This window comes from Tachypleus tridentatus, unplaced genomic scaffold (genome assembly GCF_004210375.1).
Source record: "Tachypleus tridentatus isolate NWPU-2018 unplaced genomic scaffold, ASM421037v1 tig00012518_pilon, whole genome shotgun sequence".
Lineage (NCBI taxonomy): Eukaryota > Metazoa > Arthropoda > Merostomata > Xiphosura > Limulidae > Tachypleus > Tachypleus tridentatus.
Genome location: NW_027467833.1, coordinates 55182 through 62514, shown reverse-complemented (window position 1 = coordinate 62514; position 7333 = coordinate 55182). Strand labels below are relative to the sequence as shown.

The 7333-nt window shown below is 34.5% G+C and overlaps 1 pseudogene across 1 annotated transcript; it reads right to left on the bottom strand.

The window, feature by feature from the left end:
- Nucleotides 1-40: 40 nt before the first annotated feature.
- Nucleotides 41-3976, bottom strand: LOC143243698 (dnaJ protein homolog 1-like; annotated as a pseudogene). The gene is made up of 2 exons (XR_013024708.1): nucleotides 3170-3976; nucleotides 41-473 (listed from the first exon to the last, which is right to left on the bottom strand). The product of XR_013024708.1 is annotated as a dnaJ protein homolog 1-like (transcript).
- Nucleotides 3977-7333: the final 3357 nt, after the last annotated feature.

Sequence of the window (7333 nt, the reverse complement as noted above, 5' to 3'; positions counted from 1 at the left end):
CACAACTTTCACCACATACAACTATTCATTTTACAATAAGTTATCAAATCACCTTAAATAATTACAACGAGAATGTTATAGCTTCACACGCAAAGATAACTGATGTTACTGGAACTTAAACAAAATCATTATAACTGTGAACATTCCTCATATAAGGATTCCACAGTTCTGGAACATAAACCAAACCCGTTGAGGTGATGCAGTAATAACAGAAACAACTGATTATCAGAATTAAAACAAGTTATTCAAGGTAAACAGTCCCATAATATCTGTTTTGTGGTTTCTGTCAAACTATCAGGAAACTGGATAGCAAAATTAATTAACAAGTCTCCATTTTTTGATGGTTCCTTAGGATAAGGAAGGCCTTGTCCCTGGATTCTTTTAACTGTTTGTGGTTTGATAACTCCTTCTAATCGAAGAGGGATCCTGTCCCCTCTCAAGGTGGGTACCTGAATCTTTGTTCCACACAGTGCCTGAAATTAGAAGAAAGAAGTTTGAGTAATGCACCTTAATTCTGCAAAACTAAACCTGCTAGTATAATGATTACATAAAGACAATTATAATACAACATATAAATGATGGGCATGTTGTCCACCTAAAGCTATACTTCCACTAACCTTAAAGTTAAGACAAGAATGTTCCTTATAGAAAGATAATTACAAATAAAAACCCAAGTTTACAAAATCTAAATAACTGCTTTGACAGAATACTTTGAGGAGGTCAGATCAAAAGAACAGTTCAAACTGGACATTAGAAAATCACAAAAAAATAAAATATTAAAAATCTGCAGTAAACATTACTTTCAATAGGGTAAAATGTTACAATAGAAGTGGGACTTTCAGAGATGATTTGTTTACAATGATTGTGATAGGATTACTTATTTACGTTTTACTTCAGTTTCTACTAATGAAGAATTAGTTCGTGTTCCTTATTCAGAACAAAGGTAAACAAGATGGTCACATTAAGTTTGGGCTGGGTAAAATAAAAACTGAGAAGTTTCAAGAACAACAAGTCTTTTGAGCCTGATAATATTTCACCTAGGGTTTTTGATGGAAGTTAAAAGAATGGATTTTGAGCAAGTTGCTCCTATTTTTTTAGTAAAACCTTCTTTTGAGGGCAGATAACCAAACCTTTTTCTCTCAATAACATTTAAGTGTTTGCTTGACATGAGGTGTATAAAAACACTGGAATATTAAAAGCTATTCATGAAAGAGAAGTTCTGTAATTACTTACTTCTACAATTACTGGAAAGGGTTGAGATGTCAGCTACCAGAATTACTGAAAAGGGTTGAGATGTCAGCTACCAGAATTATTGAAAGGGTTGAGATGTCAGCCACTAGAATTATTGAAAGGGTTGAGATGTCAGCCACTAGAATTATTGAAAGGGTTGAGATGTCAGCTACCAGAATTATTGAAAGGGTTGAGATGTCAGCTACCAGAATTACTGGAAAGGGTTGAGATGTCAGCTACCAGAATTACTGGAAAGGGTTGAGATGTCAGCTACCAGAATTATTGAAAGGGTTGAGATGTCAGCCACTAGAATTATTGAAAGGGTTGAGATGTCAGCCACTAAATTATTGAAAGGGTTGAGATGTCAGCTACCAGAATTATTGAAAGGGTTGAGATGTCAGCTACCAGAATTACTGGAAAGGGTTGAGATGTCAGCTACCAGAATTACTGGAAAGGGTTGAGATGTCAGCTACCAGAATTACTGGAAAGGGTTGAGATGTCAGCTACCAGAATTATTGAAAGGGTTGAGATGTCAGCCACCAGAATTATTGAAAGGGTTGAGATGTCAGCCACTAGAATTATTGAAAGGGTTGAGATGTCAGCTACCAGAATTATTGAAAGGGTTGAGATGTCAGCTACCAGAATTATTGAAAGGGTTGAGATGTCAGCTACCAGAATTACTGGAAAGGGTTGAGATGTCAGCTACAGAATTACTGGAAAGGGCTGAGATGTCAGCTACCAGAATTACTGGAAAGGGTTGAGATGTCAGCTACCAGAATTATTGAAAGGGTTGAGATGTCAGCTACCAGAATTATTGAAAGGGTTGAGATGTCAGCTACCAGAATTATTGAAAGGGTTGAGATGTCAGCTACCAGAATTACTGGAAAGGGTTGAGATGTCAGCTACCAGAATTATTGAAAGGGTTGAGATGTCAGCTACCAGAATTATTGAAAGGGTTGAGATGTCAGCCACTAGAATTATTCTATAAATGAATGTTATGCAGATATCATTCTCCATCATGAGACAAGTTTAAGAGGTGGCTTTATTAAAAATTTGCAAGTTTATTTAGAAAACAAGCCTATGTTGTCTTTATGTAGCATTCTGAAGACAGTAAAACAAGAAAGCACAAGTTTCATACCACAACATGGGGAAATTGTCAACAGCCATAATTATACCCCAAACAAGTCAAGAGATGAACATACAAGATAAAATTTTGTATACCACAGAAGTAACTCATTCTGTTAACCACTATACATAATGGTTAAAAAGACAATTAAGGTTATAAGATAGTTATTTTTAATAGGGTGACTGACTTAAGGCATGGCTATAATATTAAGTAAGTGAATGTTAAACAGTTGTGGAAGATGAATCTGAAAACACCAAGTTATTAAAAACCAGTATATAATTATGCAAGTGTCCAGAAAGATTAACCATTGTCTACTGGGAACCATGGTTTATCTTCGTTAATACATTATCATGTTTGACTACATATAATTATGACAAACAATTACGTACAGTGTTTGTACATTATCAGAACCTACAGGAATAACAATAGTTCTAAATATTAACATTCCAGCAGGTTCAACGTGGTAACATTAACAGATTCTCCTTCCTTAGCCAGTTACAATTAAATTTTTCTGAGTCTTCATTTCAAACTTCTAATTAGTGGGACATCTTTGAATGTCTACAGTGAAACCATTATATCCTGATTACTGTTACATCAAAACCTTAAAACAAAGATAGAATACTGAATTACACACACTAGTGTTACCCTGAACACCATGTATAAAGCAATGTTTAAATATATCTAAAACCATACTTAACATTAAAGAAAAAGGCCCAAACCTCCTGTGTTACTGATATGCATACAATTAAGTACGTACAACATGAAATAAATTAATATTAGTAAATTTCTTTCAGACTCAGTATTGTAACTTACTTCTTTCAGAGTTATCTTTGCCATGTACTTGATGTCACTGCCATCTCTCTTGAACAAAGGATGAGGCTTGTCTCTGATGGTGAACACAATGTCAGCAGGGATGGCTCCCGGCAACTTGTCTCCCTCATTCTGAAATGTTATCTTGGTACCTGCTTTCCAACCTGGCTTCACGTTGATCGTTAAAACCTTCTCTTCAGGGCGGGCAGTCCTTCCATCTGGATTTATAACTTTACGATTAATTTTCATTTTTTTAGTGCAACCTTTCATTACGTCCTCAAGAGACACAAACAGTTCATGTTCAATTGTGGGGTCCTGTTTCTGTGCCCTATGTCCAGTCAAGTTTGGACTACTAGTGGAAAAAGCCTGAGATCTGAAAGCATTCCCACCACCAAAGTTCACAAATGGATCATTACCATCCATATTGTCTTGCATAAAGAACATTCCTGTCTGTCCCCCCAAACCACCCGAAAAGAAACTCTCAAATGGGTTGTCAGTACCAAAGAATGCAGCAAAGGTGGCCCTAGGATCACCATGAAATGTATAGTTGAACTGCTTTCCATCTTCAGTACCTGGTACTCCACCCTTTAGTCCGTCCTCACCGTACTGGTCATATATCTCTCTCTTCTTCTTATCTGCTAACACCTCATAAGCCTCGGCAACTTCCTTAAACTTTTCCTCTGCATCCTTCGACTTGTTTTTTGTCTGGATGATACTTTAAGGCTAATTTTCGATAAGCCTTCTTAATTTCATCTTCAGAAGCATTTCTGTCGATTCCAAGTATTCTATAATAATCTTTTCCCATTTTCACCTGATAATAATAACATTATTAATTAAAATAAAGCTAAGATACACTATCTTCACTCTATTTCACAGAGACAAATAATAGTAAAACTGTTTCCAAGTAGTAACTTACTTTTGTTTTACCTTATACAAAATTTACGGCTGCGAAGCAGTAACCAAAACAAAACTTCACAATAAAAATTTAAATAAACCAAGCTTAAAAAGTTAGATATTATTATGACACTAGTGCACTTAGGCCTAAATTATGGTTCATTTAGTGTCAGTTTCCATACTATAATAAACTATGGAATACTAACAATTTCAAACTGCTCAACAAAATCTCTAGTAAAAACACATACTAAAATATTACAATTTCCTTATTAATACTATTACACACAGTACTGTTTGTAAACACTAACAAATCAGTTTTTACAAAAAAAGTCAAAACGGCAAGAGAACCGATGTTAGAAAAGTCTGGTATATAATACACTTTATATGAAATTAAACTTATTTTCAAAATAACTAAACCATCTTTGAAAGCATATCACTGGACTTACCTAATTACAATTTATCGAAATGGTATTATTAGATAATTATCTTTCTATTTGCTCAGTCAGTTCCGATATACTTCTCAGCCCCACCTCGCACTACTATTTATACTTTCAACTACAGCGTTGTAGAACTTTCCTGAAAATTCCAGAGTTCCCTTGCGTTAATACTAATGAAACTTGAAGTTGCACTAAATATTTTCTCTCTGACTTTATCTTGCTATGCGTTTACTTTTAATAATCAACTACTACTTTAATATTGGTAACCATTTGACATATTATTCTTTTATGACTTACATAAAATAAGTTATATGGTATACACCACACGCTATGTTTTGACAATTCTCTAGAATGTTCTGATTCTTGCGTCATATCCGGCTAAAGTACTGGAGTTTCAATAATTTTCTAATAATTAAATAAACACACAAGATAAAAAAATCAAGAACTTTAAAATAAAACACTGTCTAATTAATAATTCTTTGTTAAGACAGTTAACTTACGAGCCATTATTTCAGGTTACAGAAAACCAATTTTTCATTTTCTATACTTTTTCAAAGTGCAGAAACAGAAAATTTACTAAATATGTTAGCTATATTGCCCAAATTTTTGAAACAACGAATAATAGCATATTATCTTATTATACTGGTAAGTAAGTGACATATACCAACAAACCACTGAGCTAAAAACAGTTTTCAGGAACAAGCTGTTTCGATAATTATTTGACATGCACCTGAATTATATGCAAACGTCGAATACACCGCGAGTTTTTCATTATGTATTATTATAGCGTTTATTATGAATTTCTAATTGATTCTATATGTGTGTAAGTGTCAACAAAGCACGTGATCGAGATGTTGATGTCCTTCGAGCTTCTATTATTTCTTTGTTATTTTCTGAAGACAATGTTGTATACAAACGTAGAACTTTGGAGTTTCACCTGATGGATAAGTCTTTACTAACTCAGTCCATGTAAAGAGTAGTAACGAAATCGAACACAAAGTATAATACAAAAATAACCAATGCTTATTAGAACACAAACATCGTGCGTGTACTTGTTTTTTATTACATGAAACACAGGAATGACAACTGAAGACCAGGATTAAGAACGTGTAAATTAAACAATGTTCCAGTGCAAACTGACATAATTAAACGTTACTGAGTTTTCAATAACCGTCATATGTATCGAGGGTTACCTGTACTACTAATGTGACTGGTCATTCTCATTAAACCATAAATGAGGTCACAATTTGTAGATATTATTTGAACAAGTTTTGAAAGGTGTTACTGTTGATAATCCGTTTACAACATGCTATATTGAGCAATATCCTCGAAAAAAGAAAATTTTGTGACAACAATTTCGTTTTAAAAAGAAAGAAACTATCATGAACTGGAATGATCAGGGATATTGTATCCCCTCTCACGATGATTTTTCTGTTACACTCGTGAATAATGTAATTTTAGCTATAGAGTTTGGTCATAAGTTGTCCCCTGACGATTTTAAAATATTGAGGTTGGAGAATGTAGAGATGAGAGAGGTGTGTCCAGAAGCTTTAGGGCAGAAAGAAGACCAAGGCTTTGAGAAGAAGAAAGGCGAAACATAGTGATATGAAGATATTTTTGGGCATACTTGTGGACCGTATTTTATTAGGGACGTAAATAAAATTTACAGGTTTTTTGAATTGTGTTAGATGTGCATCCTTTATTGTTTCCTGTTATGTGTTTTATAGTGTTGCTGAAGTAGCTGAGGGCCGACATGGCCAGGTCGGTTAAGGCGTTCGACTCGTAATCTGACGGTCTCGGGTTCGAATTCCCGTCGCACCAAACATGCTCGCTCTTTCAGCCGTGAGGGCGTTATAACGTGACAGTCAATCATACTATTCGTTGTGAGGTGATGCCTTCCCTCTAGTCTTTAAATGCTAAATTAGGGACGGCTAGCGCTGATAATCCTCGTGTAGCTTTGCGTGAAATTCAAAAACAAACAAATGGATTAGTTGTTTGTTTTTATATTTCCAGCTTAAACACATATCATAGGTTTATACCTAACCATTTGGCGCGAGGGCATAACTTTATTTTGTCACTTCTTAGTTTAAGTTTTACTTTTTTGAAATATCTATTCAAGTTTTATTTAAACGTGATGTTTTTATAGGGTTCAGAAGGACACACCAGTTAAAGATTGCAAGTCGAGGATAGGTGTGTTGTATACAGAGAATGGTGAGAGAACTGATCCTTCTCATACTCCTGCTGTGATGTTGAATTTCGATTGTTTCTGTTCGGTTGATTACAAGATTGTAGATCTCAACTGTTTTTACTGTTAATGTGGTGGTGTTATACCATAGAGAATTGAAAGTTTTTGTTGTTGTTTTTTACATCTAGGAAGACTACCACTGTTACTTGACTGTTGTTAAACGATTTACAAATTAACTGTGTAAGCCTAGATAAGTTGTGTGTCATACTTTTCATGAGGGATTCTGTATACCAAGAATCAGGTTATTGTTTTAACAGATGAGTAATACTTATTTGGAGATTATTCGTTCCATAACAATTTAAACTTCTGAAGTTGTTAGCCTTATACTTACATTCAGTCAGTACCTTTATCTATTGATTGACTTAACTCTATACTTACTTTCAGTCAGTATCTTCACCCTGTGGTTGTCTTAGCTCTATACTTACTTCAGTCAGTATCTTTACCTTGTGACTACCTTAACTCTATACTTACTTTAAGTTAGTATCCTTACCTGTGATTCACTTAGCTCTACACTTACTTTCAGTCAGTATCTTGTGATTTTCTTAGCTCTCTACCTACTTCCAGTTAGTATCTTTACCTTGTGATTGTCTT